Source organism: Phyllobates terribilis, unplaced genomic scaffold (genome assembly GCF_046119375.1).
Source record: "Phyllobates terribilis strain yellow unplaced genomic scaffold, ASM4611937v1 Scaffold_445__1_contigs__length_1489776, whole genome shotgun sequence".
Classification (NCBI taxonomy): domain Eukaryota; kingdom Metazoa; phylum Chordata; class Amphibia; order Anura; family Dendrobatidae; genus Phyllobates; species Phyllobates terribilis.
In genome coordinates, this window is record NW_027363205.1 from 801,937 (window position 1) to 815,716 (window position 13,780).

A 13,780-nucleotide genomic window follows, 5' to 3' on the forward strand; every position below is an offset into this window, starting at 1 on the left:
TCCTGCTTAAGCCAAATGTTTCCTGCTTCATATCACATCATATTATGCCAATTTAAACTTGTTTCAATTCTGCAAAAACTATGTCCTCATACAGCTATGTTGATGGGAAAAATTATTCCTTGATATGAGGCAAGACTCTTTTTTTCATAAATCGTATTCTTGTGCAAAATATTATATATTGCTAGCAATATGAAGGCTATTTTGTATACAGATACACAAATATCCAGTTTAGTAGTTAGGGATTATAATGTATATAAAGAAATGTGACAAAGGGCCTCCCACTTCCATCTTACTGTATGTATTTCTAACAGGGATGTCAAACTAAGACACACAGAGGGCCAAATAGAAAAACTTGGACAAAGTCGCGGGTCAACCAGTATACAGTATAATGGGCCCCACATAGTCCTCCATACAGAATAATGGGCCCCACATAGTCCTCCATACAGAATAATGGGTCCCACATAGTCCTCCATACAGAATAATGGGTCCCACATAGTCCTCCATACAGAATAATGGGTCCCACATAGTCCTCCATACAGAATAATGGGCCCCCCATAGTCCTCCATACAGAATAATGGGTCCCACATAGTCCTCCATACAGAATAATGGGCCCCACATAGTCCTCCATACAGAATAATGGGCCCCACATAGTCCTCCATACAGAATAATGGGTCCCACATAGTCCTCCATACAGAATAATGGGTCCCACATAGTCCTCCATACAGAATAATGGGCCCCCCATAGTCGTGGGACAACCAGTATACAGAATAATGGGCCCCAAATAGTCCTCCATACAGACTAATGGGCCTCATAGTCCTCCATACAGAATAGTAGCCCAATATAGCGGTGGCGGTTCTGGTGTTACAGGCCAAATATAACCACCCTGCGGGCCAGATATGACCCATGGGCCAGAGTTTGACACGTGTAATCTATAATATGGAGATTTTACAGAACATGGAGACCTGGAACTAAAATCTATTGTGATCGATAGGATTGAATTACCTCTTCTGTGTCACCTTGTCCTCTTTCCCTCCTCCTGTCGGTGTGTGCTCCCTGTGATGGCAATGATCTGAACTGTGACTCTACAGCACCACGTTCTAACATAATATGATGTCACGCCTCTATGACATCACAAAAGAAGATGAGCAAAGGAATCTGGGGACAATGTGGTATGTTGCTGGCATCCAGCCTGCTTTTACCTTACCAGCAATTTACTAATCTCCAGTAACTCTCGAAAGTTTAATTTTCAATAAAGTGAAACTTATTTAATTTTAAAGTAAATTTGTATAAAATAAAAAGAATTATCAATTTTTTTAAAAAAATGAATAAAAGAACAAAATCATCCCAAGGTCTGGCAGTATTTTTACATAAATTTGGTTAGATTTTACCTTTAATGTTTCTGACACTGGTAAAATATGTGATTGGCTGTGATGAGGCCTCGTGTCACCATAATAATACCAGAAAGAGCAGGACATGTTGGAGCAGCTATGGGAACACAGGAGCAGTCAATGATATCATGCACTGTGTGGGTGGCTGAAACACAGAATAAAGCCTTGTGGTGGCCATGTATCAAATGTGTCTGCGACAAAAAAGTAGTGGTTTTTCAAAATCAACCAAAAAGTCTACTCGCTCTGGACGCTTTATTGGTGGCACCATCATATTTATAATGGCAGTACTGATTTTTGAACTTCCTGGTCATTGTGACCCTCACTGAATCTTAAGATCACAGCTCTGCAATGTCCGAACAGACAGGAGGTCAAGCTTGTGCACTGCAGCTCCATTCATTCTCTAAGGGACTGCTGGAGTTGAATTAATTCAGCGGTATCTCAGGCAGTCCCGTAGACAATGAATGGAGCAGAGGTTTACATGCTGGACCTCCGATTTGCGTTATTGATCGATGAGGGTCCTAGTGGTTGGATCCCCAGCAATCAGGAAGTTATCACCTTTTCTATGGTATAAAATGAATTATGATATTTGGGTGCAATCTGACCCAAGGCCATTTTGGGGGATATGAGTCGCTAATTACATTAGTTTAACTTGCTGGCCTAGAATTAGTATGTATTCTAATTAATAAATTACTGATAGTAATTACCTGTGCCCTGTCACCTCTTCCACATCTTTATGCTTTACCACAATGACATCAACTGCACAAGTGATTGGAATGTAGAGAGCTGAATGTTCTAAGTAATTGTGACATCACCTCTCTATGACATCATCAGTGAGTACAAGCCAAGGATGCAGGAAAGGACATTGGATGATCACATTAAGTGTCATAAAGATGGAGAATGCTCAAGACATTATAAGGACAGATATTTAGGGGTTAGTAAAACCCACCTAACCACCCACCTTCCCTTAAAATAACAATACTTCACTACATACAGCTTCTTAATTGGAAAGGTGTCTGATCAGAGCTTTATTGAATGATGTATTCAACATGTAAAATATGAGAATTAATTTAAAAAAAGTATAAAACACAGTACCCTGTAGTGATTACGAAAAAATTGCAGAGGGCACGCAGATGATATACATTTCCATTTACATACAGTCTTAATAGTCATAAACATCAACATAGTGGAAATATGTATATCTGCTAACTAGATTGGATCGACCAATCGGAACAGAATTAGAACCTATATAAAAATATCCGACAAATAGGTCTTTGATGTAAATAAAAGAGACCTTTATTATAACAAGTAGGGTACATGGTGATACAAACAGGGGTGGATTAAGAGTAGCCAGGGCCTCGGGCAGTTTAGAAGGCGCGGGCCCCCTCCACAGGTACCCGATGTATCACGTGACATGTCACATGATCCCCTTTGATAGATCATGTGATAGGTCATGTGACTAACACAGATGCTTTTGTGACATCTGTAGACGGAAAATTATGGAATTTTTTTTCCATTATGTACACAGCCCTATACATAACATAGCACTATATATAGTAGAGCAGCGGTGGGAGAGTAATTTCCTTCAGGGGCCACATGAGAGACCATGACTGTTGTGGAAGGTGAATCAATAGGCTGAAATTAATTCTGCTCAATATTAATAATATTAACAAAATAATAAAAAAATATATTAATTGTATGATTCAGGCTAAGTGCCCACGATACAGAAATGCTCCGGATTTATCCTGAGCGTTTCTGCATCTCCCTGGCAGAAAAAACGCATGCAGATTGTACATGCGGATTGTACATGCAAACATGTGGATTGTACATGCGGATTGTACATGCGGATTGTACATGCGGATTGTACATGCGGATTATACTTGCGGATTGTACATGCGGATTGTACTTGCGGATTGTACTTGCGGATTGTACATGCGGATTGTACATGCGGATTGTACATGCGGATTGTACATGCGGATTGTACATGCGGATTGTACATGCGGATTGTACATGCGGATTGTACATGCGGATTGTACTTGCGGATTGTACATGCGGATTGTACATGCGGATTGTACATGCGAATTGTACTTGCGGATTGTACTTGCGGATTGTACATGCGGATTGTACATGCGGATTGTACATGCGGATTGTACATGCGGATTGTACATGCGGATTGTACATGCGGATTGTACATGCGGGTTGTACATGCGGGTTGTACATGCGGATTGTACATGCGGATTGTACATGCGGATTGTACATGCGGATTGTACATGCGGATTGTACATGCGGATTGTACATGCGGATTGTACTTGCGGATTGTACATGCGGATTGTACATGCGGATTGTACATGCGGATTGTACATGCGGATTGTACATGCGGATTGTACATGCGGATTGTACTTGCGGATTGTACATGCGGATTGTACATGCGGATTGTACATGCGGATTGTACTTGCGGATTGTACATGCGGGTTGTACTTGCGGATTGTACATGCGGATTGTACATGCGGATTGTACATGCGGATTGTACATGCGGATTGTACATGCGGATTGTACATGCGGATTGTACATGCGGATTGTACATGCGGGTTGTACATGCGGGTTGTACATGCGGGTTGTACATGCGGATTGTACATGCGGATTGTACATGCGTTTTCCTGCCAGGGACATGCAGGTGTGAAGCGTTCTTCACATACATTTCCGCATGCGGGTAGTCAGGCGCTTTCCAAGCGATTTTAGCATCACTAGGAAAGTTCTTATCAACTTGGTCACACTATATAAATCCATGCAAACAGCATGGATTTATATATACTGTGATGAAAAGAATGTTTAAAATAAAAAATAAATCTATACTTACCTTCTGATGGCCCCTGGAGTCTTGCTTCTCTCCATTCTCCCTTGTCGGGAGATCGCGGTACACTGAAGGACCTGCCGACGTCAGCGTTGCGTGACCCGTCATCTGACTATGACGTCAACGCAGGTCCTTCAGTCCATCGTGATCTGCCGGCATGAGAGGAAGAGCGCACCGGGGGGCCGCCAGAAGGTAAGTATAATATTTATTTTTTATTTTATTCTTTTTTTCACAGTTTCTATGGTACCCGGGTCCGGAGGAGAGTCTCCTGTCTTCTAGACCTGGGTACCATCTGCACATTGAAACGCGTGGATTCCGCATCTACATATGCAGTGATGCGTAATCCATGCGTTCCAATGCAAGTCAATGGCGGCGAAAAAGCAGCACTTCCGCAAAATAATTGGTAGTGCTGCGTTTTTTTTCGCAATGATAATCCGCAGCGGAAATTTCCGCAGCATGTGCACAGCACATGCGGATTATCATTGGGGAACATGGCAGACCTTCTACCAAGCATTTTTTTAAGCGTTTCTGCAGCGTTTTTGCCGCTGCGGAAAAGCTTAACCGCATCATGGGCACAAAGTCTTAATATTGAGCAGAATTAAGTATGCTGACATCCCCCTATATACAGTTTGAGCCCCCACATAACTCCCTATATATAGTATGAGTCCGCACATAGCTCTCTAGATACAGTATGAGCCGGTACATAGCTCCCTAGATACAGAATGAGCCCTCACATAGCTCCCTAGATACAGTATGAGCCCTCACATAGCTCCCTAGATACAGTATGAGCCCCCACATAGCTCCCTAGATATAGTATGAGCCCCCACATAGCTCACTAGATACAGTATGAGCCCGAACATAGCTCCCTAGATACAGTATGAGCCCGTACATAGCTCCCTAGATATAGTATGAGCGCCCACATAGCTCCCTAGATAAAGTATGAGCCCCCACATAGCTCCCTAGATACAGTATGAGCCCCCGCATAGCTCCCTAGATACAGTATGAGATCCCGCATACCCCCTATATACAGTATGAGCCTGTATGTAGCTCCCTATATACAGTATGAGCCCCACATAGCTCCCTATATACAGTATGAGCACCCACATAGCTCCCTACATACAATATGAGCCCGTACATAGTTCCCTTCTCTGATCGATTGCTACCTGGCAGACATCTCTGACCACCGCATGAGGTGGCCCGAAGGCACCCCCCTGACAGCTGTACCCAGGTCACATGCCCCCCCTGACTCCCCTAGGTATGGCCCTGTATATTTTATATGACAATACATGACTGGTATCTATAGTATAATCAGGGATGTGTCCTTCTGCCAGAAGCCTCTATAGATTGTGCAAGCGCAATACCTGCGCAGTCTGGCCACAGACAGAAAGACACATCCACATCCCAGACAGGGATGAGGAGTGTGGCGCCGGAGATCGCGGTATGCATAAGCACTGAGCGCATACTGTGATCTCCGGTACCATAAACACATACATGTTCGGTCCTGTCATCTCTGGAAAGGCCAGGGGAGGAGTGTGGCGCAGGTTCCGATTTCCGGCGCTATTTTAGTGAAGACAAATATGAACAGTGTCTTCGACAAAATGGACAGCATGGTATGCGCATGCGTTTACTTTGGCGCCATTTTGTTGAATACACTCTGCACATTTGTATTCATTCAAATGAAACTAGATATCGCGCTATGCGGACATGTGGAGCATAGACCAGAGTGAGGGGGGAGAATATATCAGGATGGGGGGAAGCATGGACCAGGATGGGGGAGTATATACCAGGATGGGGGAGCATATACCAGGATGGGGAGAAGCATGGACCAGGATGGGGGAACATATACCATAATGGGGGGGAAGCATGGACCAGGATGAAGGAGCATACACCAGGATGGGGGAGCATATACCAGGATAGGTGACCAGGATGGGGAAGCATACACCAGTGTGGGGGACCAGGATGGGGGAGCATATACCAGGATGGGGAAGCATACACCAGGATGGGGGAGCATATATCAGGATGTAGGACCAGGATGGGGGAGCATACACCAAGATGGCAGACCAGGATGGGGGAGCATATACCAGGATGGCAGACCAGGATGGGGGAGCATATACCAGGATGGGGGAGAATATACTAAGAGTCACCAGATCTGCACAAAAATTCAGAGTCCTGCAATAAATCACACTGAGCCCCTGCAGAGTGACTACACACATCAGCAGAGCGGATCCTGTACTGACTGATCAACCCTGAACCTACAGGACGTCACATACTATACTGCTCCATATATAATATGTGAGGTTCTGTAGGCAGGTTCAAGTGTGACCAGTACAGTGTATACCCATGTACAAAAAATGTCATCCAGTATATCGATTACTGTATGGTATACTGTGGTACAGACATCAGATTGGATATAACAATGTGTATAGCATATAACATCTAATGTCTGTATCACAGTATATCATACTAGCTACTGACCCTATTCTACGCCCGGGTGGCGAGCTTTTTTAATGGTATATGCTCTCCCATCCTGGCCCCGTATCCTGGTATATGCTCCCCCATCCTGGTCCTCCATCCTGGTATATGCTTCCCCATCCTGCTCCCCCATCCTGGTATATGCTCCTCCATTCTGGTATATGCTTCCCCATCCTGGTCCCCCATCTTGGTATATTCTCCCCTATCCTGGTATATGCTCCCCCATCCTGGTCTGCCATCCTGGTGTATGCTTCCCCATCCTGGTCTCCCATCCTGGTATATGCTCCCCCATCCTGGTGCCCCATCCTGATATATGCTCCCCCACACTGGTGTATACTTCCCCATCCTGGTATATGCTCCCCCATCCTGGTCCCCCATCCTGGTGTATGCTTTCCCATCCTGGTCCCCAATCCTGGTATATGCTCCCCGATTTTAGTGTATGCTCCCCCATCCTGGTGTATGCTCCCCCATCCTGGTCCATGCTTCCCCCCATCCTGGTATATGCTCCCCCCCTCACTCTGGTCCATGCTCCACATGTCCGCATAGCGGGATATCTGATTTCATTTGAATGGATACAAATGTGCAGAGTGTATTCAACAAAATGGCGCCAAAGTACGCGCATGTGCATACCACGCTCTCCATTTTGTCGAAGACACTGTTCATATTTGTCTTCACTAAAATAGCGCCGGAAATCGACGCCTGCACCACACTCCTTCCCTGGCCTTTCCAGAGAGACAGGACCGAACACGTATGTGTTTATGGTGCTGGAGATCGCGGTATGCGCTCCGTGCTTATGCATACCGCGATCTCCGGCGCCACACTCCTCATCCCTGTCTGGGATGTGGATGTGTCTTTCTGTCTGTGGCCAGACTGCGCAGGTATTGCGCTTGCACAATCTATAGAGGCTTCTGGCAGAAGGACACATCCCTGATTATACTATAGATACCAGTCATGTATTGTCATATAAAATATACAGGGCCATACCTAGGGGAATCAGGGGGGGCATGTGACCTGGGTACAGCCGTCAGGGGGGTGCCTTCGGGCCACCTCATGCGGTGGTCAGAGGTGTCTCCCAGGTAGCTGCATTTTGCATTCGACCATTCTCTGAGCTGGCTGTGAAACCGGCAATCGATCAGAGAAGGGAGCTATGTACGGGCTCATATTGTATGCAGGGAGCTATGTACGGGCTCATACTGTATATAGGGAGCTATGTGGGGCTCATACTGTATATAGGGAGCTATGTACGGGCTCATAATGTATATAGGGAGTTATGTTCGGGCTCATACTGTATCTAGGGAGCTATGTACGGGCTCATACTGTATCTAGGGAGCTATGTGGGGGCTCATACTGTATCTAGGGAGCTATGTGGGGGCTCATACTGTATATAGGGAGCTATGTACGGGCTCATATTGTATGCAGGGAGCTATGTGGGTGCTCATACTGTATATAGGGAGCTATGTACGGGCTCATACTGTATATAGGGAGCTATGTGGTTGCTCATACTATATATAGGAGGCTATGTGCGGGCTCATATTGTATATAGGGGCTATGCGGGATCTCATACTGTATCTAGGGAGCTATGTGGGGGCTCATACTGTATCTAGGGAGCTATGTGGGGGCTCATACTGTATCTAGGGAGCTATGTACGGGCTCATACTGTATCTAGGGAGTTATGTTCGGGCTCATACTGTATCTAGGGAGCTATGTACGGGCTCATACTGTATCTAGGGAGCTATGTGGGGGCTCATACTGTATCTAGGGAGCTATGTGGGGGCTCATACTATATCTAGGGAGCTATGTGGGGGCTCATACTGTATCTAGGGAGCTATGTGAGGGCTCATACTGTATCTAGGGAGCTATGTGAGGGCTCATTCTGTATCTAGGGAGCTGTAGATTTATATACTGTGACCAAGTTGACAAGCACTTTCCTAGTGATGCTAAAATCGCTTGGAAAGCGCCTGACAACCCGCATGCGGAAATGCATGTGAAGAACGCTTCACACCTGCATGTCCCTGGCAGGAAAACGCATGTACAATCCGCATGTACAATCCGCATGTACAATCCGCATGTACAATCTGCATGTACAATCCGCATGTACAATCCGCATGTACAATCCGCATGTACAATCGGCATGTACAATCCACATGTACAATCTGCATGTACAATCCGCATGTACAATCCGCATGTACAATCTGCATGTACAATCCGCATGTACAATCCGCACGTACAATCCGCATGTACAATCTGCATGTACAATCTGCATGTACAATCCGCATGTACAATCCGCATGTACAATCCGCATGTACAATCCGCATGTACAATCCGCATGTACAATCGGCATGTACAATCGGCATGTACAATCCGCATGTACAATCCGCATGTACAATCCGCATGCGTTTTTTCTGCCAGGGAGATGCAGAAACGCTCAGGAAAAATCCGGAGCATTTCTGTATCGTGGGCACATAGCCTGAGTCATACAATTAATATATTTTTTTATTATTTTGTTAATATTATTAATATTGAGCAGAATTAATTTCAGCCTATTGATTCACCTTCCACAACAGTCATGGTCTCTCATGTGGCCCCTGAAGGAAATTACTCTCCCACCGCTGCTCTACTATATATAGCGCTATGTTATGTATAGGGCTGTGTACATAATGGAAAAACATTTCCTTAATTTTCCATCTACAGATGTCACCAAAGCATCTGTGTTAGTCACATGACCTATCACATGATCTATCAAAGGGGATCATGTGACATTTCACGTGATACATCGGGTAACTGTGGGTGGGCCCACACCTTCTAAACTGCCCGGGGCCCTGGCTACTCTTAATCCACCCCTGGTCAGCCAACACCTAATTTAAATGCTGTGGACTGTCAGTCCTTATAAATGTTGTGGTCATTCAGTCCACAGTGTAATTTTAATAGTGTGGTCAATCTCTTGTAATCGCGGTATTGATTGTTACACAGCTGATTACAAGGTTATTCTATGAAATAGAATATGGGATTCCTCCCTTTAAAAGACAGAGGTTGGCCCACAGTCTAGTCTACTATAAATGTGGTCAAGCAGTCCACACGTAGTGTGAATGCTGTGGTCAGTCAGCCCATTTTTTATTATTAACGGCCTTCGTTTAAAACTCGAGCTATGATGACTTGATGAATTAACGATCTTTAGGAAGATCAATTTTGTGAAAGACTTCATAGGTCCACTAGGGTCTTCTCCACCCTTATCTTGATAGTGTCAATCCTTTGGATTGGCTGCTGGTCTTCCTCTTTGCTTTCTTGCTTCTATACTTCAAAGTATGAAGTTCCTTTTCCTGTGATTGCTGTCTTCCAGTCAATCCTTAGATTAGTGTAAATGCTGTTGTTAGTCAGTCCACAACTAATTCAAACGCTGTGGACTGTCAGTCTTTTTAAATGCTGTGGTCATTCAGCCCACAGTGTAATTTTAATAGTGTGGTCAATGTCTTGTAATTGCGGTATTGATTGTTACACCACTGATTACAAGGCTATTCTTTGAAATAGGATAGGGGATACCTCACTTTAGAATACAGAGGTTGGCCCAAAGTCTAGTCTACTGTAAATGTGGTCAAGCAGTCCACACCTAGTGTGAATGCTGTAGTCAGGCAGTCCACACCTATTGTGAATGCTGTGGTCAGTCAGCCCATTTTTTATTATTAACGGCCTTCGGTTGAAACTCGAGCTATGGCGACTAGATGAATTAACGATCTTTAAGAAGATCAATTTTGTGAAAGACTTCATAGGTCCACTAGGGTCTTCTCCACCCTAATCTTGATAGTGTCAATCCTTTGGATTGGCTGCTGGTCTTCCTCTTTGCTTTCTTCCTTCTATACTTCAAAGTATGAAGTTCCTTTTCCAGTGATTGCTGTCTTCCAGTCAATCCTTAGATTAGTGTAAATGCTGTTGTCAGTCAGTCCACAACTAATTCAAACGCTGTGGACTGTCAGTCTTTTTAAATGCTGTGGTCATTCAGTCCACAGTGTAATTTTAATAGTGTGGTCAGTCTCTTGTAACCACGGTATTGATTGTTACACCACTGATTACAAGGCTATTCTGTCACGGGTGTGTTGCCACGAAGATCGTCACGAGTACACAGCCTGACTTCTCGCAGCTGACTTGTTGGTGCTTTGTGTTTCTCGGCAGTGAGGGAGTTAATTCTCTCTCTCTCTCTGGGCTAGATGAGGTCCAGCCTCGCCCAGCTGCAATCAATACTTCTGTAGTGAGACTCCTTCATATACCTGCTGGTCTGTTTGGGAGGTGTCGGTGAAAGCATTTCATTCAGACTGACAGAGCGGATCGTGGTGTTTGGAGTTGCTGAGATAAGTGTATTTGGAAGTGTTTTTTCCCTTTCCTCGCTTTATCATTTATCTCCTTTCCCGTTGGTTTTCCCTCTGTTGTAGTTGAGAAGTTGTTTGTATGCAAGGTGGTTTTGGTTTTTCCCTTGTACTGTCTCGTTCGTCTAAATACTGTGTTTGGGCATATTATTTCTTGTTCCCTTTGGTTGTGATCGGGGTCCTTCTCAGGACTAGATTACTGAGGTGCAGGGATCTTCAGGAGGTAGGGGTTACGCTGGCGGCCTGGACCTCTGTACCTTTAACAGTACCTCCAGGTTGAGGGATTAGTCAGGGCCCCAGCTTAGGGTCAGCTTAGGCCCCCTACCTCCAGTATACAGAGACAGCGTGACATTTTCACCGACCCACTTAGTTTTTCTCCAGCTACTATGGATCCAGTAGCCGGTCTAGCTCGGCAATTGCAGAGTTTGTCCATGGAGCTGGCGGACGTTAGGTCCAAGGTTTGGCATCCTCAGGAGCAAGCCGGACCAGAACCTAAAGTAGCTCTCCCTGATAGGTTCACTGGGGGGCGGGACAAGTTTTTTGTTTTCCGGGAGGCATGTAAATTGTACTTTCGGCTGCGGCCTCGGTCATCGGGGAGTGAAGAACAAAGGGTGGGAATTGTCATCTCGCTCCTACAAGGGGACCCACAATCTTGGGCATTCTCTCTTCCCCCGGGTTCCCCGGCTCTCCAGTCAGTGGATAGGTTTTTCGCTGCCCTGGGACTCGTATATGATGACCCAGATCGGATCTCCCTTGCTGAGTCTAAGTTACGTAGGATCCAGCAGGGAGATCGTCCGGCGGAGGAATTCTGTTCGGAGTTCCGTAGGTGGGCCACGGACACCCAGTGGAATGACCCGGCTCTTAGGAGCCAGTTTTGTCATGGTTTATCCGACAAATTACAGGATGTGTTGACACAGTATGACTCTCCCGTGTCTCTGGAAGCCGCTATGGCCCTCGCTATTCGCGTGGACAGACGGCTTCGGGAGAGGTGCGGGATAACTCTACCCCCTGTGATGACTCCACCTCCTACAAGGTCCCCTCATATGGTGGTTCCCCTGGTCAGTCCAGAGGAGCCTATGCAATTAGGAGGGACATCATTTCGGGGGAGGGGACCGGTGGTGCGCCATAAGGCAGGAAGGTGTTTCTTCTGCGGGAGAAAGGGACATTTTATTGGGGGGTGTCCATCCCGTCCCTTGCAGAGTGAAGAGTCGTCGGAAAACTGTTGATCCCAGGTTGTGTGGTGGACGGCAATCTGGGAGTAGGTATTTCGTCCCTAGGTTCGTCTCAGTTTCTCTTACCGGCGGAGGTGGTGGTGGGTACGAGAACTGAGAGGATATCTGTTCTTCTGGATAGTGGGGCCGGGGCTAATCTGGTTGATGCTCGGTTTGCCCGGGTTCAAGGTATGCGGTTGAGTGAGTTGGCTAAACCCATCCCCATATTCTCGATCGATGCCAGGCCTCTCGGGCAGGGAAGTTTTTTGCAAGTTGTGCATGACGTAAAACTTCAAGTGGGGGCAATACATAAAGAACTGTTGTCTTGCTACGTGTTGGAGGGTCTTCCCACTCCTATTGTGTTGGGCCTTCCTTGGTTAGCTAAGCATAACCCGGTTATTAATTGGCAAACCAGGGAGATAAGCCAATGGAGTAAATTCTGTAATAAAAACTGCATGAACACGGTCATTGGTGCGGTTACTCCTTGGGTCTTACCTCCATTTCTGGCGGACTTTGAGGATGTATTCTCGGAGAAAGGGTGTCAGGAACTACCTCCTCATCGCGTGTATGACTGTTCTGTAAAACTGCTCCCTGAGGCCAAGTTACCTAAAGCTAGGTTGTATAACCTTTCTGGTCCTGAGAGGCAGGCCATGAAGGATTATATCTCAGAAAGTCTGGCTAAGGGGCATATTAGACCTTCATCTTCACCGGTGGCTGCGGGGTTCTTCTTTGTTAAGAAGAAAGATGGAGGCCTACGCCCTTGCCTGGATTTCCGTGAACTTAATCGGATTACGGTCCGAGATCCGTATCCGCTCCCACTTATTCCCGATCTCTTTAATCAGATCGTGGGCGCCAAATGGTTTTCTAAGTTGGATCTCAGGGGGGCGTACAATCTGATTAGGATGAAGGAGGGGGATGAGTGGAAGACGGCGTTTAACACTCCGGAGGGGCATTATGAGAACCTTGTCATGCCATTCGGTCTGACTAATGCCCCGGCGGTGTTCCAACACTTTGTTAATGACATTTTTCGCCGCTTGGTGGGACAGTTTGTTGTCATATATCTGGATGATATCCTAATTTACTCGCCGGATCTGGTGTCTCATCAGGAGCACGTTAGGCAGGTGTTACAGATCTTGCGGGATAATAAACTGTATGCCAAGTGGGAAAAGTGTGTGTTCGCCGTACAGGAACTCCAGTTTTTAGGCTTCCTGGTTTCAGCGTCCGGTTTTCGTATGGACCCTGGGAAAGTGCGGGCAGTTCTTGAGTGGGATCGGCCAGAGAATCTTAAGGCACTACAACGTTTCCTGGGGTTTGCTAATTACTACCGGAAGTTCATTCGTAATTTCTCGTCCATGGTTAAGCCTCTCACTGACATGACTAAAAAGGGGACGGATTTTTCTAGGTGGTCTGACAAGGCTTGTCAAGCATTCTCCTCTTTGAAAAAATGTTTTGCCTCGGCGCCCATACTCATTCAACCTGATGCGTCTCAGCCATTCATTGTAGAGG